Source organism: Anomalospiza imberbis, chromosome 3 (genome assembly GCF_031753505.1).
Source record: "Anomalospiza imberbis isolate Cuckoo-Finch-1a 21T00152 chromosome 3, ASM3175350v1, whole genome shotgun sequence".
Classification (NCBI taxonomy): Eukaryota; Metazoa; Chordata; class Aves; order Passeriformes; family Viduidae; genus Anomalospiza; species Anomalospiza imberbis.
In genome coordinates, this window is record NC_089683.1 from 97,729,901 (window position 1) to 97,753,160 (window position 23,260).

The window sequence follows — 23,260 nt, forward strand, 5'->3', positions numbered from 1 at the left end:
ATCCATCAAAATGCCAAGATTGCTGAATATTCACTTCAAAAGGCAGATTCTTTGCTGCTATTTCACTTTACAATGGGTTTGTCCAAATGGGAGTATTGTGCAGAATTCTGTTTTGCTGTTTTCTGGTATCTTTAGCACAGTGGAAATAAATTATGAAGAATCCCCATGCATTTGCAAAGCTTACTGGGAATCTTTGTGCAAGAAAAGGGAAGGGTCGGAAGCTATGACCATGTGAAACACAAATCATAGTCCATGTTCAGAATACCTGCCTGGCAACACCCAAAAGGCTGGAGAGATGGATCTGCTAATGCCATATAGCATGTTCTCTCTCTGCACTGCCTGTTTAGCTCCTCTGGGATGGAAGGAAAGATAATGGCAGCCTTTGGCTTCATGTCTGTCATTGCCATGACATTTCTATACATTCCCTTCAGCATTGTGTATGTCTCCCTTTACCTCTCAGCAGCAGCAGCATCAGTTACTCAACAGGAAACGTCTCAAAATAAGCCTTTCATTTGAGGAGTCTGCCAAAATGAAAACACTTTTAGAAAGAGAAAACTGATCTGCTAAACAGAAATAAATCTGAAATAAACTGAAACCAAAATCACATTTCCCCCACTATGCCCCCACCCAGGTCTCTGGATGTTGGGAACCTTAAGCTCCATTCTAAAACTAAATTAGACTCACAGTCTGAAAACTGACCTCAGACTCAAACTTTGGTGGAGTGGCTCGAGATGATATGTTCTCTACTTAGATATAAATGCACAACTTTAGATCCCCTGTACTCACAAGTTGTTTCCTAGAAACAAAATCTTATGATTTTCCGTTCAATTAGATTGTGTATTTTAATTAATTCGCTAGTCTTTCTCTGGAAGCAAATCATCAAATAGAAGAGACATCTGCACTGTTCTAATTGACTTAAATAGAAATAATGAATGTACAACCTTTGGGTTGATTGGACACCTGGATTATTTCTCATTGAGAAAAATAATGCATCTATCCACAAGCAAATTTTCAGAAGAGAAAGTGTGATAATTTCATCAAAAAAGCATTAAGGTAAAAAAGTGGACTAGAATTACACACATTTACTGAGTGGAGCCTCTACTCCATCCATTATTAGGGCTTCACTTTGAAGACCGAAGTGAAACAGCAACAGTTTATTTCTCTCTGAGATTTCCATAATAGAGGAGAAAGGAAGATCTGCTCCATGTATTTAGCTATAGACTATCTAGGAATTCTTATCAGTAAAATACACCAGGATTTGCAGTTGCCACCTTTATTCCCTCTGACAGAAATAATTCCATTGAAATATTTTTTCCCAGACATATTGGGTTTGCATTTTATTAAAAAGGATAAAACTTTGTTATATCTAGAAAGAAAGAAGCCTTTCCAAAAAAGAGTACCTTGAACCAATTTTGACAGAATAGTCTATTTATCTCACAAAATTAAACTCTTGTACTTGGAATTTCATATACAAAACACAAACCTCAGGAACAATTCCCATACGGATTCATTTAACAGGCTTCATTATGTGGAAAGGGTATAAAGGAACCAAAAACCTAAAATGGCTGCTCGGCGTTATATTGTTCTGTGGCTGCAAGCATGATTTACAGCTATGCATTTTCTGCCCTTGTTTCTTTAACTTAGTGCTGAGCTATAAATGAACAACTGGATCCTGGCAATCTTCTAGTTCAAAAATAAAATTCACCTGTTTGAGGGACATTTTTTTAACACATTCAGTCAATTAGTTCTTTACAAGGAAACACTTTATTTGAAGAAAAAAGACCCCAACCCATCTCAGACCTTTCTGTTTTGCTCTTAAACAAAGAGTAAAGGCAGCTACATGTAAAACCAGGCCAAACAGTTCCATGTCAGCTTGTTTGATGCAGTTCAAGTAACTGTGGATAACCAATTCACAGAAAAGGGAACTGGTTTGCCCTGGCTTGATTTGAATTTAGATGTGCAGTAAATTTGTCCACTGATGTAGGTATTTGACAACACGTGTAGTCTGCAAAATCCCTTTCAGTCTGCCTGACAACATGAATCTTTTTGTCTGCTCAACACTTGTGGTCCATATCTGTTATTAAATAATGTACACAAATGCTGCAACAAACGAATCATAAATAATAACTGAGAGGGTTTTTTTTTTAATAGATGACGCAAGTCCCCGCCTCAGGGGCTTGCTGTCTACCTCAAAAATGGGCTAAAAAGATGGAAAATTATAAACACCAGAAATTAGCAGGGGTCTGGCACTGCTCAGAACTAAAGGCTTGACAGAAGACATTGGAGGAAGAGGAGACCGAAGTGTGACTTCAAAGCCAAGAACACAGTAACACCAAAAACCCATCCAAGTTTTACTTTCTTACTGGGTGTGATCTCAAGACCTGCTGGAGGGAGAATCGCCAGGTAGCCAGTCCTTGCTGTATTTTGAGCTCTGTCCCAGCTAGACCTGAATGTTTGTCATTAAACAGATGCATATCTAGGAAGGTGTGACCAGTCTAAGAGATGCAGTTGTGCTTGGTGTTTGCAGGCCCCCAGCTGGGCACAGTTTGTCCTTGTGCCTTTCCAAAAGCCTCAGCAGGGGGCTGTGAGCAGCTCTGTGGGGCATTCCCAGGGGTTTCGGCAGACTGGTGGAGACGACTGGCCCGGCACTTTGCATCCTCTGACCACAGCCACTAAAATAGCTCTCGAGCTGTCAACCACAGCCCTGGGGAACAGGGAAGGTTCTTCAGCTCTCTGCTTGTATTACAGGCCTGGATTAGGCTGATTTAGCCCTTTTCTTTTTTTCTTTTTTTTTTTTTTTTTTTTTTTTTTTTTGTAAATAAGGCATCAGGATCTGCCAACAACATTCCTCTCATTTTATCTGATCTCATAAGAATTATTTTTAGTAAGAACTGGTTTGCCCTGAAAGAAAGCTATTCTCTAAAAAAAGCTTTGTACACTTAAGACATATGGGGCAGAAGGAAGCCTGCATCTAGCATTACTTTTTTCTTTCCGTCACCAGAAAAATCCTGAAATTGCCCTTTTTAGCAAAGAGAAAAGATAAATGGGTTCATTCTGAATCAAAAATAATAGATATGTCTTGTGCCATTCTTGACAACCTTTTCTGAAGTCTCATTAGCTCACAGAACATGTGCACAACTCCCACCTCTAAGAAATTTACACAGGTGTAATTCCACCAAAATAACAGCTGAATAGCTGTAGTAGAATAAGAACTATTTTTGTCACTTCTCTCACAAAAATTAATTGAAATAGATACTTTACAGAGGCAGCAGCAGCCAGTCCTCCTTTCCGACAAGCTTACACGCACTAGAGACATTGCTTGGGGTCATCATACTCTGTATTTTGGTGCACAGACTTAGTGAATGGCATGCATGTTATGCTTACTAAGCTACTTTGGATAAACATGGAAAAAATCTAGTGGTGTAGTTGTCACAGACCAAAATGTACTATGTGATTTGAAGGGAGATTCCTTTGCTGTGTGTCATTTACCTTTTATATATTGCTGCTGAGCAGTATTTCATAACCATTCATTCTCTGGATGCCCACACTGACATTGTTATATACATACAGGCAGAAGAAAATGGGAACTGTGCATTCTTCCTCGACGTCACATTATAGTCCACAAACAGCTTTATTGCTCTTTACCATGTTTGGGAACAAAGGCAAAGGGATGACGTATGTGTATGTCTCACAGTAGAGCAATTTCCTTCTCGCACTTGGAAAATAGAGCTCCTCTCTTTTACATATGCTTTATGTACACATGCATAGCCTTGGGAAATCAGGATCAGAGGAGAAAAACCTCTCATGTTTCATACGTAAATCAGTGACAGCCGTGGTCATGTGTTAAATGATAAATAAGCTGGCATGGAGTCAGCAAAAAACTTTAATGCTTTAATTTTTAACATCATTTCTCAAGCCATGATCCTGCAAGTCATACGGATTTTTGAGTAGGTTGGGCCCTGTCATGGATTAACTGTTGGCATAACTGATACAACAGCAAACAGCTTCCTAGATAATAAACTTCCTTGGGAAAAGAACTGCTTGTGTCTCTCTGGCATACAGCACAAGACCATTTCACTGATTCCTGCCTTTCCTGGCACACCTGGAGTGCACTCACTGTGCTTCAGTCACTGTGAACTCCTTGAATCCACTGACACCATGGAGAGAGAATTATGATATTTAGGATACAACAGGAATTGAAGTTAATATGGGATGTGTTTTTCTCTCCTGTCCCCTGTGGCACTCTGAAACCACCCTATGATGCCTTCATGGTGATAATTTCCCCATCCCAGGAAGTCTGAGAGCCTCTAAATATGTTTAATGTGAACCGAGGTCGTCGGTTGCAATTTTCAAAGCAGATGTAGCTATTTCGTAAAGGAGGTCGTGACATTATGGATAATAAAGATAAGGCTTCCCATAGCTGAGGTTTTTACAGTCTCAATTTAATTCACTGTTTTCTTGCTGAATTACAGTATTCCAACATTAGCAAGTACTAATGATGACAGCTGAAAGTTACACTGCGGGGTATCCAGCTCATCTCAATACTTTGGAATAAATCTAGCCCAAGTAACCCAAGCAAAAATGAAGGATACTGTGTTGCCTTACAAACATTCACATCCTTTCCTGTAGTAATCCTAGACCATCCTTACCCTGAAGGAGGGACAGGTCACAAATGCTGATATCAAGGAGGCAACTTTTGCTGTTCCTATCAGAAGCCTCTCAGTTAGACCAAACCTCTGCCAATTGCTTTCCAGTCATTCAGTAAATTTGTGTGCTGTGACAGAGAGCAGGGTGGAAATGCAGGGGGAGCAGCCCTGCGACAAGATATTTGAGGTACCTGGAATACCACAGAGCTTGGAAGCAAGGGAGCCTAGAATGAGGTCTAGAAGAAGGAGCTCCTGGCAGCTGGAATATGGCCATGGTGGGGACTAAAACCTGAAGCTGAAAGGAGACTCAGAAACAGGGATGGAGACAAGGAGATATAAGGCTAAAAGGGCGAAGTTGGGAGTGTAAGAAGGAAAAGCTAGAGTAACTAGGAGTTTAACATTTCAGAGTTGTTGTAAGAGATGTGCCTAGATGGGTTCCTCCCAGAATGTGGAATAGAACCCAAAATTTCTGACTTGCATATTTTTGTATTTTTCCTACTGAGATCTACTAAATAAAAATGGATGCCTTCTCTCCTTGCAGTCTGCACAGGGATGATACACTACTGCATGGTGAGAGTTGTCCATGAACCTCTGCTTCAATCTGTGGATCTGGAATTCCTTCCAATGAAACAAATGGAACTGAATGTAGTAACATATGAAAGAAAATCAACTTTCCTTCCTTAAAAAGCTAAGAAATTCTTCAATATGCATATGTTTGTGTATATATATGCACACACACATAGTGTGAAGGGAACTTGTTATGTCACTGCTGTCAGAAAGCAGGAAGTACAGGAATACAACAATTGGAGCTCAACCATTGCTCATCTGCTCTGAGCACTTCCATTTTTATCCAGTCTATTTCTTACACCTCGTGCCGAGGTTCCTCCAAGTCCTCCGGTGCTCCACAGTTACTTCAGTCTTTTATTCTTGGGAAGTGTTTGAGTAGCGGTAGTCCTAAGTCAGAGATCCAGTCTGTTCATGGACTACTTCACAATCTAAAGAATCTGGACTGTAATTCCATAGCTGGAACTTTTCACTGCAGTGCTCAAATAGAATTCAACCAACCCCCAGCTTATCTCGCTGTTCTTCCTACTCTTCTTCCTTTTATTTTTTTCTTTGCTTCTTGGGCTTTTATTTTTTTTCACACTTTTTTTCAACAAAAAATGAAAGCATTCTATATTTCTTCATCACTCTTTTCCTTTCCACCTCTTCTGTTTCTGTGCTTCTTTTCCACAATTAGCTCTTTTTTTCCCCTTCATTTTTATTTCCCTCTCCTGTCACACAGAATGAAGCTTGAGCCTGGATCTTGCATTATCTTAATAATTATTTGAACCTGTATTACATCTTCAGACCATCACTATAGTCACAAGAGTTAAAACATCTATTTTTTTCCCCTATAAAAACTGATCCTAGGCAGCCTTCCAATTATGATATCAGTCTTGTAACATTTGCCTGAATTTGCTGACATCCTGAAGGAATGATCTCAAGAGGTGTATTCTCCTGGCTGAAAGGGCTAGCAATGACACATCAGTCAGTCGTTGGCCTGCCCACAGCTGATTATTTCGGGGGTTGGAATGGTGCAAGTGGAGAGAATGGAGCCCCCCAAGAGGCAAGATCTGGAAGCAGCTGGAATAAAGATGTGCAGGAAGGATGAGGGGTTAGGAAAAGAAAATCTAAGGAGAAAAAGGAGGAGCTTAGAAGCCCAGAGGCAGAAGCAGCAGTAGCCTAGAGCAGAGATTTTTCTGAGTGTGATGGAGAACAGGAAAATAAGAACTGATTAACTTTTAGTTGTAACATAATTTTAATCCATGAAAAAGCCTTCTGGTGGTATCAGTATGAGAGCCAGTGATAAATGGGGAGATTATAATGAAACACCATAGCCTGCCTTCTTTTCTCCTCAGCTCTGCTCTATCATCTTCCTTATCCATCCCTATTTTCCCTGCCTCGACCTGTCCATCTCCTACAGAAGTTAACAAGAGCTTTATCATCATCTCCAGGAGGAGCACAGTTGTGAATTATTGTAAATTGAGGCCAGCCTTGGCAACAGACTCACAAAAGGGACAGCTCCACATCAGGAAGCAGAGGATGTTTCACTGACAGTGTTAATGCACTGTCAATCAATAAAACTTCTTGTTTCTGGGATATTTTGGAGCAACATGACAAAAAATTGCAGAATCCACAATATTATCCTACCCACAGTTTTCTACTGACCCTAATTACAGTTCTGTTGCTCAAGCTATGTAATTTGATTTTCAACAGCACACCAAAAGGCAGGAGCTCAGCAGTTCCCAGAGCAATTGCAGTTTGCTGGACAAATGTGTTTTGCTTCTGGTCAGGACTTAGGTGAATAATTAATTAGGAAGTTAGATGTCCAAACATGTCTGCAGTAGTCTACAGAGCAAGAACAGTTAGTTAGGGCTGGCATGCCTGCATGCCACTCCAAATGTTGAAAGTTGCTGGTAGCTCTTTTCTCTAATGGCAGGTGGTAGATCCAGTGGAGGTCACAGTGTTCTTGCACTTTCATTCCAAGTGTAGTTTTCATGTTTTCAGAGATAACCAAAGGACTAAGAACCACTGGTGTGGTGGCACTTGGCCCTCATGTGTATGACAACAAAAGTATCTGCTGGAAAAGGAAGATATCATTTTACTCACCATGTGTATCTTGTTTGGACCTTAAAGCATTTTGCCATTCTCTTATTTCCATACCAGTACATTTTTGTTTATGTTGCCATTGAAATCCCCAATCTTTTTTTTTGTCTAATTGTTGTTGACACACAGTTGATGAACACCATGAGCTGACTCTGCCAGATGAGCATTGCTGTGGTTCAGTCAAGAGCTGCCACCCTCAGCTAACCTGTCCTTCTGAAGAAGGCTTCCACCTGATGCAGCAGGAAGTCTTTGCTTCTACCCCTGCAGAGACATCAGTGCAAACCCAGTCAAAAATCCAGCTAAGGTGAATGTAAGCACACAATCAGGTTTTCCATGAGCAAACTGAGATGTGACAGCTCTTTATGCCCAAGGTTGCCTGGGTGGCAATGACCTCCAGCCAAGCAGCAGGTGGGAAGCCAAGGCAGTCTCTTCTGTAGCTGCTGCAGCAAAATTCACCAGAGCTCATCTCTCAACATGGAGTCATGTTCTTGGCATCAGTGGGAATCAGGCTTCCTCTGACTGAAGTGAAAAGTAGCAAGGGACATGATTTTAGATTGTTACTGATTCTGTTTTGCTTTCAAAGGCAGCAAGATTAAAATTTGAATTCTAATTATGTGTCTATTACAGCTAACTAATTCCCATCAGTGCTTTCCCTAAGATCAGAAGCAAAGTTGTCACTAAAATATATTTTTCAATTCCAAGTGACTAAGATGAATCAGTCTATGGTCCTCTCACATTCTGTGTTTAATAATAAAATAAAATCAAAAATTACTAATGAAATCCCAAATCCTGCAGGATATTGGAAATTGCAGACAATTGTCTGAGCTTGCACTCTGACCCCAGCTTATGTTTGTCTGCTGAAGCACAGTAAGCACATGTGATATTACAGAGCAAATAAAACACACAATTAAGCCAACACATTCAGGCAGATAAAACTAAGGTTTAGCTCTTCTCAAAGGTTTAGCTCTTCTCAAAAAGAATGTGCTCAGTAGAAGACAATCTCTTGAAGCATGTGGAATGTCTTAACATAATACATTTCCATGCTTAGATTTTCAAAACTGCAAAATACAGACATTTATAGATACGTGTCTCAAATGTAAAATAACCTTTTGGGAAGGAGTAGACAGTATCTGTTTCTGAGACACTGAAGTGGAATAATGTTCCTTGTTTATGCATTTGCTCAAGCAGTGGAATTTTGCATGGCTAAACTTCACTTCATCAGAAGTATATCAGTTTAAATTAGCTCAAAATCCAACTCAACATTCATTTTTGGATCACAGTCTTCAGAGGAACTGATTTATCAGGATGCCTAAATCCAGATGCACTACAAATAAGCCAGGAAAGACAAATAAGCCTTTTGGCATAAAACAAAATGAGCCAGGGGGAAAAAGAAATATGAAAAAAGGAACAGCTTAGGGAAAGTAAGAAAAAACCTGACAGTAGGAAGAATGCACAGTTTCAGATTCCAGACACTACCCCACTTGGATTTCCTCATGTTCTACCTTCTCTCCAGCTCTTCCTTTTTTATTTTTATTCTTTTTCCTTTTTTACCATTGCCTTCTAGACCACCTTCCCTGATCGCATCCATCAGCTCTCCCATTTTGCATTTGCATTCATTTTTAAATCACATCTCTTTAACAAACCTTATAAACCATTTGGAGTGCCTGAGTGAGAACAGTTTGGAAGGACCAAAAAGCTTTGGGCATGGTCTGAGCAATGGTAGCTGCCTGGGTATGCTTTGAGCTCCCAACAAATACAAAACAAATCACCCCAATAATAGGATCTTAAAATGAAAGGCAGTTAATAGCAGACCCTTATCATCCTTCTGTCAGGTGTATTGGTTTGCTGATAGTGGAGCTGTGAAGACTTTGTAGAAGAGGAAAGTTTATATAAGAGGAAAAAGTGAAGGAAAATTCAAAAGTTTGTACAATACCAGTTCTGTCAAAAACAGTGGCCAAGTGTTAGAATAACTACCCTTTGAGAAATTGGGGACTAAACTGGCCAGAGACCAGGCCTCCTTAGCTGGGGAGCAGCCCAACAGAGAGAAATCCTTAATCCTGCATAAACTTTCTGCTGATGGTGGCTAATTAACCTGGTACTTGGTTAAAAATTTAACATATTTATCAGGTATGACTCAATTCTTATTCATCACATTTAAGAACACAAAAGTGTCTCATTTCCATCCATGTTCATGTAGTCTGTCTTGTATAGAGAGGTAAATGAACTCAGAGAAGTCAGATCTCAGATCATGCAGAAGAAAGAGTTTTATCAGGTAGCCCTGAGTGTAAGACAGTCAGTGCCACATATATTACCATTATACACTGCATTTCATTTTGCTCCTTTTGTTTCCTATCAGACTCTCTAGAGGCCTTCGTTTGTATTCATTCACTCTCTCAAACGTCTTCCCAGATGCTCAAATCCCACTTCTGTTATTGCAGTTTCTTTTAAATTTGTCTGGATCCCTTGTGCAGAGTCAGGACTTTACTGTTCCTTAGCTCAGCATTCTCCTGGCTGGACTCCAGCTCAGGTAATTATATCCAGAGCTCTCTCAGAGTTCCCTCTCTAACTGCCTTTGGAGAAGTTATTCTTCCTTTTCTTTTGCAAGCTGCTTTATAACATTGCAGATCCTGGGAACTGATGGGATGTGTATTTTGGAGAGGCTGTGCATTATGCATTAGGGGTGAACCAACACCTTCCGCAGCGGGACTGAAAGTACTGACACAGCTTCCTTTCTTTTTCATTTCAATGCTATTTTAAGTGGGCAGTTGTCACACCAAGCAGAAGCTGAAGGACAAAAATTTGGTCCAGATGAATCTGTTGTTGCTATTTGGATGTGGAGACTTCACCCTCTAATTTCCTATTCTGAATCTAGCCTGGATTTGTTCAATAGCTGCTCAGTGGCTTATGTCACTTGAGCTGGTTGTCACAAGATGCTCACAAAAATAGATTCCTCACTTATTGGGAGAAATATCAATACAGAGGCTAAAGAGAGAGCAAGTACTGCTAGAGGTAATACTGCTAGATCAACCAGGAGGCAAATTACAAAGAAGAAGCAGTAGAAAACTTAAGCTTGCAATGCCTCTGTTCAATCCAGCAGTTCTCTCTTTCTTATATTTATCCAGTGCTAGGCCAAAGACAGTTCAGGGTATCCTTTCCAATGAAAAGGATTCATATAGAATCACCAGGAGTCTAAAACATTAAGAGAGAAAAAATATTTTCCTTTTTAACTAAGAAGCCTGAACCATCATGTTAGGCAAATTTCAGAAAGGAAAAGAGATACACAGTAAAAAAAAACAAAATAAAGAATTTTAATTGATCTCCTTACTAGACACTGCTCATTTCCTGCAGGATATGGGCATGAGAACTGGCTGCAAGTACTTCTGCAAGTTCATGTAACTCCTCAATGCAGTGCAGTTCTTCCAAGGCAAAGAAAAAGATCTTCACATATCAAACAAGTAAACTCTGATCAATTCCACTCCCTCACCTTGGAGGAATTTGAGCTGTTGCTATCAGCAGAATTTTAAGCTGTTCCCTAGTCTGGGCAGAACTGCTGCACTCAGAAAAATCTTGGAAAGACAAATGATTCAGGAGAGGTCAATCTGTGCTCAGGAGAAGCTTAAGAAATGCTTTCCTAATCTAAACTTGAAGGTTTTACTTTCACCATGGGCCATCTCTCAGTGGAGGATCATCAGAGAGCAGCCTCATCTACGTGGCCTCACTTGGAATGGAGATTGGCCCAAATTAGCTCCAGAGGACCCTTCATGCCCACTCTGCACCCACAGGGAAATCCTTCACACCACAGAAATTCCTACTAAGGAAAAATAATAAAAGAAGCATCCATCAGATGAAAAAGTAATATAGACTATATTCAATATATTTTTGTTTTCTCTTCCTCCCAAATCTACAAGTTTTAAAAGCTGCCAGGTCCAGCTCAGCTTTAATGTTAAAAAATACAATTTATACCCAGTGAGGCCATGACTGAACTTGGATCACTTGCTAAATTAGGTTCTCCAGAGAAGTCACAACCATCACAGCCTTCATGTTACGGTGTCCAGCCAGCTGAGATGGTTTCTGCACTTGTCCCAGAAGTGAATAGAGGAGAAAAGGAGCAGGGGTCTGTAGAAGTGTACATCTGGAGGTTTAACTTGACCCTGCTGCAAAGTTAAGTTAGCACAGCCTCTGTGCAGTTTTGATTTCAGGACTTGGCCAGTGCAAAAACAGCTGGCACCAGGTTCACCTTCCTCCCCCTCTGCTAAACAGCCCTTTCATGCAAAAAGAAATTGACCCCACTGTACTCAGTAACATTTTTCTCCTCCCTCCCCTGCAGTTCAGGGGTAAGTGAGCAGTCATAAATCCATATTTAAAGTGCTGTTGACTGCTTTAGAACTTGGGCAGTAAAGGAAATAAAGTAAGCACATAAGCATGTAGCCCTTGCACTGTTAAACATGGCATCTAGTGCTGGGGATAATTAAAAGCATGGCTGACTAAGGAACTAAATAAAACTGGAAGGTACTACTGTATGATTTATATCACATGGGTTTTTCTGTAATTTTTTAAAATGGAAACCAGGATTAGGTGCAGGACATGTTTGCACAAGACAACAGGAACAAACATCTTTTAGGATTCTTACTGCAATCAAAGCACTGGGGACAAGGAAAGAGTGAGAGTATAAAAACATACTTGAGCATTGGAATTTTTATGAAGGAGAAATATTCACTCTATAATGGTATCCATGTAGAATGGATGCTGTTGGCTTACATTATACGAGATGATTGATGATAGTGAAACATAAATAGCTAATGAGCAATGTAATCTGTATTATTTAATGCTTGTTTATTTTCAAGAGGTGATACCAGAATAAACCAAATTCTACAGCTTCATAAACTTCAGCATCTGTTTCTTTTTTCTCTTTGAAAACTTTAAACATCAAGCAGGTCTGGGGACCTGCAAGCAAGCAAGTAAAAATTGCTTCCTCATGTCCAACCCAGGATTTTCTTATTAGTCATTATGAGTAAAGATGTCTAATGTAAGAATAGCAACAGTTTAATCTTCCACAGAACCCAAATATTTCAAGTACATTGCTAATATTACCAGGTGAATTTGCATTGAACAGTGATATAGATTTTATAAAAGAGAAGCAAAAGCACTGCTTCTCTTTATGGAAGCTATGCATCAAATTTTCAAGAGTGCTGCCTGTTTTATTAGCTGCAGGGTCTTTACACACAGGGCAGGCTCACCATGGTATAATCCTCACCTTATTTTAGTCCTTTAGTAAAAGAGCCTCAGACTGTTCCTGCACATTTCTACAAATCCAGTGACAATCTCCTGTTGCCAAAATTCATTAGGACAGCTACGTATTTTCCCAAAGAAAATGTTGTCAGAGAAACTAAAGCAATGCTTGAACTACTACTTTACCAGAAGGTCCTTTCTGGCTGTATGATTGCAAATGTTTGTAGATAAGTGAAACTGTTTTGAGTCAAACTTAAAAAAGAATGTGGAAATAACCATTAGCAAGCCAGAGGTGTCTGTGAAGATCATAGAGGATATATTGAGGGATATGAAGAGAGTGCTGCGATTCAGCTGGGAAAGATCAAAGAGAGCCAGATAACAGCCAGGGGACATCAGAGTACCATGAAAGTTGCTGAGGAGGTAGGAAAAGCCTGTGTAGTGCTGTGGGACATAAGGGAAGCTGAATAAGATATGTATGTCAAGAAACATCCCAGGGTGATACAGAAAACCAGAGGACACATCCTCATGGCAGAGTTGTCTGAGAAGGCCTTGCAGTGGTGTGAGATGCAAGCCTCAGGATGATGAGGAAAACCAGAGAAGGTAGAGAATTGCTGGAGACACAAGACAGCCACCTAACAGGAAGGAATTTTACTGAATGCAGTCACATCTAGAAGGGCTACAACTGCTGGGTAGAGCTACAAGGATGTTTGAAATAATGAATTCAGAATGTCCCTATTTTAAGGTGAATAACACATGATGCTGGACATCAGAGACTAATGAAGTCAAATGAAGAACAATTAGAAATATGCCAAGGAAAACACATCATATCACAAATAGAAAAAGAAATTGCTAGAGAGCATAAGGGAGAATCTGGGAAATGCTTTCAGCAAAAAGCTCCTCAGCCGTAGGAATCTTCCTGGAGCAGCTGCTAAGCCTGAAGAAGGCTATAGCATGTTAGGGAATGAGAGAGCAACCGTAAGGTGCCAGAAACAGTGAAGCAGATTGTGAGCTGAATGACAAATGTGTAAGTTGCTGGTTGCTATAAGGGGCCGCAGTGTCAGGAAATGTTGGAGCCTGCTGTACTGCTTCTGGAGGCATCCAGGAAGGATGCAAGTTGAAAGAACACTGTATAGGTTAAATAGCATCAAGAAACGCCAGAGAAGACCATGAAAACCTTTAAGCCAGTTCAGCAGAGGGATCCAGACTAAGGCAGTGAATTATTGGAGAGTCCACATAGAAACCAAGGCAATGCTGTGATCTCTCAAGGGCCCAAGATACCAGGAAAAAGCTTGACAAAGAATGCAGATTGCCAGGGGGACTGAAGAATCCTGCATGTAAACTAGGGACATCTGAAAGCTGTGAGATTGCCAGGAAGCACAGGGTAAGGACACAGACGTAACTCAGATGTCTGGTTTCACCGTTTGACTAACAGAAGAATGATGTGACCCAAGATAATCCTGCATGCTTCTCTTTCGGAGAGCAGAACAGAACCCCTTTCAGTACTGTCTTAAAGCAATGAATGTTTTCTGCTGAACAACCATACAAGGCCATGTATGGAAAATAGCTATCTATCCTATGTCATTGTATGTGTTTAAACTGGGCCTTGGAAACCACACGAGACCAGGAGAGGAAAATAATCTCTTTGGGACAAGGGAAAATCTTAAAGGACTAAGTTGTACTAGGTCTGTGTGCTGGTGCAAGGAGCCCTTCTGCCCTCCTCAGCACAGGTACAAGCAGGTAAATATCCCCAGTTTTTATCATGAGTTTAGAAAATACTGAGAGAGAGAAAAGCAGCATGGAAAATATGTCTCATTCATGCATTCATCTAACTCCAGAGCACTGGTCCTAAATAGAGTAACATGGCCAATGTATTTATAATTCACTGTGCCAACTGGCTCTGGAGCAATGCCTTGCTGGAGCCTGGGCAGAGCGAGGCCCTCAGCCCCCATCTGGCAACCCAGTTTTACAGAGGAGACACTCTGTTTGAAACCTGCTCCTTGCTGCACATCTTCCCTAGGGAATGCCAGGCACCACGACTTGAGCAGCACAGCTCCTCCCTCCCTCTAGCCAAGCTCAGCCCCAGGAGAGCCACTCTGCAGCCTGAGTTTGGATGGGGAGGTGCAAGGAGAAAGAAGACAAAGAGGGTTTTTTTTTGTCAGATCTGCTGTGGAAGGCTGAAAACAGCCAGGTTTCCAGCCTTTTTCCTTTGTTTGCTTTAGGTCCCTCAGTTTCTATATCAGGCTCTGGTTCAGCTTCCATTAGCGCTTCCTCATCAACATCGCTAACAATGCTTTCCTCACTGAGGGTATCACTAGGATTATACTTACTGCCAGAATCCTCTGGCACAAAATCACTGTCTGAGTCAGAGCAGAGAAATAATTAACCCTCATGATACTTCTCTGAAGAATGAACAGAATACCTAATAAGATTTACAGGACATCAAACTGATGCTGCTCCTAGGGAGAAAAGCATCCGCTCGCTGAAGTTGTCATCGCCACCAAGGAGTGAGGAGGTTCCTGACTGGACACAGGAGACATCCTCACCTCACCTTAAGGCAACCTGCATTCCCTTAATTGAGTTAGTTACCTTACATGTCCAAACAGCAAACCACTTGTTTACTGCTCTGGCCCTGGATTAGATCATGGGTTCATTTCCTTAAAAAAAAAATCTATCCGAGTCAATGGATTCTCAGCTTCTGTGAAACTGGCCAGGGTGGAGGAAAGTAGGGCAAGACTATCTTACCTGAAATTACCAGCATTTGATTTGCAAATGGCCTTCAAATACTCCTGATCATATTCTTGTTATGTAAGATTAGATTTACCATTTAACCTACAATTCCAGAACTGAAATAGAACAGTTGAAAAATTTCCCCTACCTATGGAGAAGAGTGTTGCTCCACAGAAGAGAAATAAGCACCAAAAAATATACAAATTTGCAGGCTTTTGCTGTTTTCAACTCTAGAGGCAAGAGTCTTCCTTCCCTCCAAAAAGTAAAGTAATCAGTCACTTCAGTGGCAGACATTTGCAAGCAAAACTAATTAACTTTCTAGGTCCAGAAGGATCCCCTCCCAAAAGCTGGTAATATCTCTCAGCGGGGTAGAAAAAGGATAGTACAGTCCTAGCTGGCTGGGAGGGATCTCTAGAGAAGTATATATGATACAGATTTCTGTCTGAAAAAAAAAACAGTAGTCTGCTAAGATCTGGAAGCCTCAAAATCCTTTCACTTCTGCTGGGAATTAAGCTCAAAGCAGCTGCATGTAAATATTGCATAGCAAATGGTACACTGGCAAATCTTTCTCATGATTCTTGTTTTTAAATCAACAAAAATAAACTATATGGAAGAGGAGCTTGCTTTAGGGCAGCCAGTTTTACCCTGTTTTAAACTAAAAGTGAAAACAACCTTAAGGAAAAAAAGGAAAATATTTGAAATACGTATGAGCAACTGCACTGCCCTGCCTCATCTCTTTTTGCTGCATAGAGGGTACACAGATTGACTGAATCTTTTATACAGAGAGATCTGGCCAGAGATTCATCAGAAAGCATGCAGCTACCATTCCCAGTTCCTGTCCCTCCCAGCCAGGAGTGGGTAAGATGCAGGGAGACAAATCAGGTGGATCATTTGCAGGCTGGGAATTGCCTGAAGGCTCCTCATCTTTCTCCAGGCCCTAAAACAGTGAGAGCAGTGAGTATTCCCTCCTCATTCACATCCCTTGCATAAGTGTTTCTGGTGTCTGTGCGACTTCTATACTTCTGCCTCATCTAAAAGAAAGGGGAACTTTGTCAGTAATTCCTGAAGGAGGAAGATCACTTCAACCTTTGACTTACTTACTACTCATTAAAAAAAATGAGATCAGTAAAAGTTGCTAATGGAGAGAGAAAAACACCTCAGCACAAATGCAATGGTTAGGACACATCGTAAATCTTGTTAGGAGCTATGCCTTCAACATGAAATTACAGCCATGGCATGGAATTTATGCAGATATTCTCCCTGCCCCCACTCCTAAACACCACCTAAGTCTCCTTTCATATTTTTTAATCTAATCTAATCCAAATCTTTTGAAAACACTAACCTTAGAGATTTGAGGTTAAAATTCCTCTGCAGACCCGAGCCAACTATAGAGCCAGGTAAATCCTTGCAGCCTCCATGACAAGGGTCTTAACAGCAGCAGTATGTTGGATGTAAGGAAGCCTTTCCCAGCACTAATCCCAGCTCTTGTGTATGCTTTATGTGGGTCTGTGAGCCCAGTACTACACAAGCTCTGGATCAGACACCTCTTAAAAGAAGCTGCCATACTGCAGACATCCAAGGAATGTGCGTGCTTGCAGTTGTTCCAGGAGCTGGCAACACAAATGTCAAGCATCCATTTTGATGCTAATTTGACCATAATTTGGACCTCCACCCTCACCAGCTTGACCAAGGACAAAGACTTGAACAGGGGAGCCTGAGGAGCTTGCAGGGATATACTCTGCTGTGCATTCCTGGCCGCAGTTGCTCGGCACAAAGTTCTGCTGCTGTAAATCTGGGAAGGGGTAAATGGGGAAACAGCTCCTCTGCTGCAGCTTCCCGGGGTGTGCCAGCCAGGCTGCCCAGCAGGCCCATGTGCTGGAGTCCTCCTCTGCCTGTAGCCCAGGGGATGGGAGAAGCTGCTGATTCAGATCCACTCCCCCTGCTCAGCCCATCCTACTTCTTGTGGAAATTACCACCTCTTGAGATCTGCCTGCAGAGTAGGCTCGTGTGGACACCCCCTCAACTACTTTGGTCAACCTGGGCCAGACTTAAATGGATTAAGTAGGAGGTTTTTGCTAGCCCAGTTTGATTGAAGTGGGTTGAGGGGTACTTACACATGCATTTCAGCAAACACAACCTGAGAGGGTGTTAATTCCCGGGAAAAGGCAATGAACAAGGAGCAGGGACTACCAGCTCTTGTACTGCCACAGCTAAATCAGGAGTCCACTCAAATGAGGCTGCACGGATTCAGGGACAGGCATGAATTTTCTTTGCAAACAGTGAAAACTACTATTTCCCACCAGCTGCAGGTTGCTGCTCTCGCAACAGCACAGGGGGAAGGGGAAGCCTGTTACTCTCACTTGAGCAAGAACTTGGCAGGGTTCACCTGCCAGGAAAGTTCAGGCCTTAGCATTACAGCTGCTCCCTTTCTGTAAGCTGAACTGAGGAGGAGGCAATTTCCATCTGATCCAGGCTCAGACACGTAGCTCAGAATTAGAAGTCAACTTAAGTTAAAAAATTCTGAAAGCCCTTCCATCCCAGCTGCAGTTACACAGCTCCAGAGGATTTGGGAAGGTATCACTGTAAGCATCTAATCTCTCTTGCCTCTTCTGGTGCTTTGTACTGAATTACGTCAGCCACAGCAGCATGAACAGCACAGGTAAACCAGCCTTAAGTCATGCCTATCAAATAAAATGCTTTGCTGCTTAAAGATTAATGTAAGAAATCAATGGGCTTGCAGCGTGTGCCAGCAGATGATCTAAGCCCATCTTAAGCAGGCTCAGAAACTTCACGTAATGGTGATACAAAATCTATGAGCAGCTAATGCTAAGAGTGCCTGTCTGCTTCCAGAGTGCTTCAAATGCTGGTTCATGAGCTGGCTACCAGATGTGCTCCTCTTTTCCCTGAAGGCCATCACGAGGACTGCTATTTCATTCTCAAATCTCAACAGCCAGTGTGGTGACAGCAGAGAGGCTGCTCTCTGATATATGTCTCCTGCATGACAGCACATCCATTTGAATACCTTGTTATGCTGAAGGAACTGAAGTGACCACTTAACAGGAAGGGATGAATCTCTCCAGCTATCAAAACTGAGCAGCTTAACAAGAACACTGTCAGAACAGTGTCCAAAACTGAAAGGGCAGTTTCTGTTCAGGATAGAACATGACCATAGGCAGGGGTGACTCTCTTGCCAGAGTAATGGCTGTTGCCATCCACACACATACACTCCCTAACAAAGTGAGATTACACCATATTAAATGACATTGTCTTTCCTGATGTTAAAGAAAATTAGGAAACAATGCTGCCTTGGGCAAGGTCATTGCTCAAGTGTCTGGCAAGTGTGGATTACGGTGTGTCCTGATCAGGGCCATGTTTGGAGTGTGCTCCTTTCACAGGAGCTGAGGCACTGGGGAAAAGGAATGAGCATAGTGACAGGCATCCAGGTTTTACACTGCCCTGAAGTTGTGACTCGGCTGTGACAGGCACCAGGACAGGGCCTGGAATGCTGCTGCCCACATACAGCCTCAACTGCCATGAACTGTCTTTTAACCACAAAGTGTCATCGATATTTAATTATCCTGTTAGGACAATATGAACCTGAATCACTCTAAGATGCTTGTGTCCAAAAGAATAGAAAACTGGCATTCATGTAATTAACTGCGTATGGCTCAACCTGGCAAAACCTTCAGCCAAGCTGCATAAAACATAAAACCCCTAAAAAGGAGCCGCGTGCTTTGTGCTCCTTCAGGAGCTGTGGAGTGAAACCTGTGGCTCAGACTGGCGTGTTATAACCCATCCAGGAGCACAAACTGCTTCTCACTGCAGGCTCGGTTCTCATGGGCAGAGAGACTCAGAAGCCAGTGAGAAGTCAGGACCTCAGATCTCAGTGCATTCAAGATTTATCTGCATCCCTATGCACATAAATGCCCTTTCAAAAGAAAAAATAGCCCCGCGTGATTAAAGTCTGCATCAGTACAAATCCCAGGCTGGTTTAGACCATACACACACAAGAATGGAATGTATAATCACAATGCCTGGGATTCTCCTTAACTTTGCTAAGGGCTGGGTTGAAGCTATTTTGAAAGAAGCAACTATATCTCCTTTAAGCATTAAGCATTCTTGGCAGTAATAATTGCCTTGTAACTAACTCCTCATTAGCACTCTCTCAGACCTGAATTGCTGCGCTGACTTTATGTTGCTCCGGGTCCAAGAACAGGATTATCATCCCGGCACCAAAGTCTGCTCTTAATTATACTGTTACAGATACAAAAAAAAATATATCCAATGAAATAAATTGAATGACTCTAGATTTAGAGCAGCATAACTGAGATCAGTGTGTCCCATTGTTTCCCATCTAATCCACAATTTAGCATGATAAAGCATGGTGTTCTATACAAAGCTTCTTTTAGCTGGGAAGGAAGACCAGTTTGTTTTACCCACCAGTAGTATGTCATGGTGACAGATAACTATTTTCATGAATTTAATACTCTTATCTGAATTCCTTATCCAGGAGAGAAAAATAGTTCTAAAAAAAAAAAAAAAAAAAAAAAAAAAAAAAAAAGAAAAAAAAAAGGCACCTGCTTTAGATAGAATTAAAGCATTAACGTATTAACGTGAAGAACAGGAAACCAAATGTCTGACCCTGAGTGATGCTAAGCAGCTGCAACTTCCATGAACTTTGCAGGAGTTGTAAGATCTCCGTGGATGATATTTTAAGATCTAATGCAATGCTTCCTCTACTATTTTATTTCAGTTTGTCATTAATGTAAAGGAAGATACTAGATAAAACACCAGAAGAAATCACCAAGTACAATCCAGATGCCTGAACAGAACTTTACGAAGCAGAACTTGCAGTGGCAACGCATGTAGGAGCTTGATCAAAGAGAGATAATTAATCATGTACATACAGGTTGGATGAGGGGAAAAGGCCTGAGGAAAACCCACATGAAAAGTCTTCATCACACAAGTACTTACATTATTGCTTCATAGCTTTTTATGGCCTTAAATCCAAGCAAAAAAAAGACATTATCTAAGGTGGTCTAGGGAATACAGCAAAGATATACAGAGACAGACTGAGGAAAGGGTAAATGAGGTTTTACAGCATTCCAGATTTCATTTGCAAGTGATGGAATGGGCCGTTAAGACCGTTGGAATGATTTCTTGCATGGCAGAAAGCAGAAACTAAAGAAAAGAAAGCAAGATAAGTATGTATGTTTTAGCAGAATTCTTACTAACTACTAAATTATTATTGGCTGCATACCAAACACTCCACACAGTGATAAACAACTGTTCTTTTTATTTCACTAAACAAAAAGCCCATTGAAGGATTTCTACTATTACTGCACTCACTGGAACTCACTTGAAAAATACAGCTTTGGACATACATCAAATACAACTTGCAGCTGAATAGCTGCAGTGGCCTGACTTACTTTCCAAACATGTCAAGAAAATGTTCTGTTCTCCAGACAAAAGGAGAACAACAGAGCGCAGCAGTGCACTAACTACAGGTATCAGACATTCCCTGGGGCTCAGAAATAGCTTCTCTTCTTAATTGTGGAGAGTTCAGCAACTGGCCCTGCTTTCAGGGGAGCTGGGGGTGGGGGTGGTTTCATATACAGCCCCTCATTTATGGTGGCAATCCAGCAAAACCAGTAAGAATTCCCATATTCTGTCTTGCCACCAAAGAAGGTACATTTTCAACAGCTGTGGCAGCACAACAGTACATAAGGCCATACATTAAACTAGAAAACCGAATTAATCTCAGTAAAAAAAGTGTTACTAAAAACGGTGCTGCTTTTAATCCCAGCATTGGTTCGATCCCCAGTGCAGAGTCACAAACAGCTGTGGCAGCACAACGTGGGGCCATAGGTGGTGGTGGCAGTGGCAGAGATGACAAAATCCTTAAGATCTGCAGCCAGGAACAGGCTATCCAGAGTTGTGTACCAGGCTGTACAGAACTGTCATTGTGACACATCCCATTTCCCTCAGAGGCAAGGCCAGTTATGAAATCCCTCTCTCTGTTCTTTGCCCTGGCTGCTGCAGTTTGCCACCTCCCAAATTGTGCCTACAGAACAGTTTTAGAAGCTGCATTCTAAAATGGATTGTGGAAATCATCTAGGTTATGGGAAAAAAATACTACAATGGGTTTGTTTTCTGATCTTGCTCTGTTGCATTAGCTCAACTGCATGGCTAATGACTGGGCATTGGCAAGCTCCTGAACTACTTCTGTGTCAAAGAACACACAAAAGATCCTGAACATTTGAGTCAAAACTAAAATCCTCTCTAAAGTGCTTATGACTGGGCAGCCCAAAACTGAGGCTCTTTCAGAAGGTGCACCCGTGTCCCACTTGAAAACCTGGACCCAAATTTGGTGAAGGATGGTTCTGCAAAATGTGTGTTACAGGGTTTGTGCTCCCCACACCGTTCCTTTCCATATGTTTACATCCCCTACATGTCTGTACAACACTACCAAATGCAATTACTACTCTGCTGTTATAAATAGCTACCCAAACCCAAGGAGAGTAGAGAAGCATTCTGTCTAGGTTAGGTTCTGTGTTTGGGATGATTGCTTTAGGCTATGTCCATATATCTATCACCTGATAATCTGTTGATTCTCAGCATCTCTGAAAGACAACTCTTGTAGATCTGAAGCTGGGTTCTGTGACACATCAACACCTAAACCCTGTGAGCAGTTCTGGAAAGAAAGAAAGAAAAAATCCTTAAATCTTTCCACCTTCCATAGCCCCCACTTATTGGTACAAAGCCCTTTACCAGAATTGTTTAGACCACATAACACCCAAAAGTCACAATTTATGAAGTTTGTCAACCTAATCATTGTAGACTTTTTTCAGAGTAGATCCCCACAGTAACGATTATTTTCTGCTTTACTGACTCAGGGAATTTCATTCTAGTTTTTCTCCCCTTACTTCCTATCCACCCTTTAATTTCTATGCCACATTTCTTCATTCTCTTGCACATACTGTGTCTTTTGTGGCCAAAAAAAGCCTGCAGCTATAGTATTTCCCCATGTAGCTAGTGGAGACTGCAACAGCCTGCATAATTTGTCCCCTCAAATGCAGATCTGCCCTAAACCTTCCAGTTTATTTGTCTGGCCACGCTGCTGAGTTTCGAGTTGTTCAGTAAAACTTGGAGCTGTGAATCATCATCAGGAGCTTTTTGGTTTTCAGTGAATCCCTGTGAAATAGAGAATAGAGACTGCAAATTACGTGCTTATTGTCACTGCAGCAGTTGCACAAGCCGTGTGACATGAGCAGAGCTCAGTTCTGTGTCTGGCTACAAGCTTTGTTCTGTAAAGGCACAAAAATCATTGCAGGCAATAGGATTTTAAAACAGAACAGGAGAAATCTCAGATCTTTTTTTTCCTCCCTCATTTCCTTTTTGAAGGGAACTTCTAAGTCAGCTTTATGTAAAAGCTTTACACACACAGACACACACACACACGGCTGAAAAGCAGAGTTCCCCAACATTCCATCGTTTTCTTCTCTGCCATTCAGCCTCTTCCCCAGAGAGCAGCTTTAGTTTAGCAATGCCGCAGCACCCCTCAGCAAGGCAGACCAGAGGAGGCAGCGAGGGGCTCCCGCACGTCCTTTTTGTTCCACACGAAGCCAACCTCCAGCTTCACGCTTTCCAGCCTGGGAAAAGCTGGGAATTGCCCCAGCTGGGAGGGCCGGCCGAGCAAACAGAACACCTCAGGTGCAGGGCCTGGGCCCTGCCCTCACCTCCCGCCGGACCCCCAGGCTCCCCGCTGGCCCACCCGCCTCCCCAGCGTCCCTCGTGGCCTCAGGGCGTGAAGTTATCGCGGAGCCAGCCCGTACCTGGCCTGGCAGAGCCCCGCAGGTGCCGGCCCCGGGCGGCTGGGCGCTCCGCCGGCGGCGGGGCTCGAACCCGTCACCCGCGGGCCCCCGCCCGGGCCGCCACCGGGCGCCTCTCCCTGCGCGGCGGGCGGGGAGCGCCTGCCGCCATCCCGCCGCGCCTCCAGGGGTCGCTGT

At 42.1% G+C, this 23,260-nt stretch overlaps 1 long non-coding RNA gene across 10 annotated transcripts in view; it reads right to left on the bottom strand.

Annotated features, from left to right (window-relative positions):
- Positions 1 to 23,203, bottom strand: part of LOC137471521 (uncharacterized) — a 29,921-nt gene extending 6,718 nt beyond the window's left edge. The window contains exons 1-6 of one of the 10 annotated variants that reach the window (XR_010997674.1): positions 23,087 to 23,203; positions 21,848 to 21,945; positions 10,780 to 11,103; positions 7,752 to 7,814; positions 7,299 to 7,556; positions 266 to 521 (exon numbers count right to left, since the gene is read on the bottom strand). This is a non-coding gene — a long non-coding RNA (uncharacterized lncRNA). Of the gene's footprint in view, positions 1 to 265; positions 522 to 7,298; positions 7,557 to 7,751; positions 7,815 to 10,779; positions 11,104 to 21,847; positions 22,517 to 23,086 lie in introns of those variants that run through there. The other 9 variants (XR_010997677.1, XR_010997675.1, XR_010997676.1 and 6 more) reach the window with 9 other exon arrangements.
- Between the last annotated feature and the right edge of the window lie 57 nt (positions 23,204 to 23,260).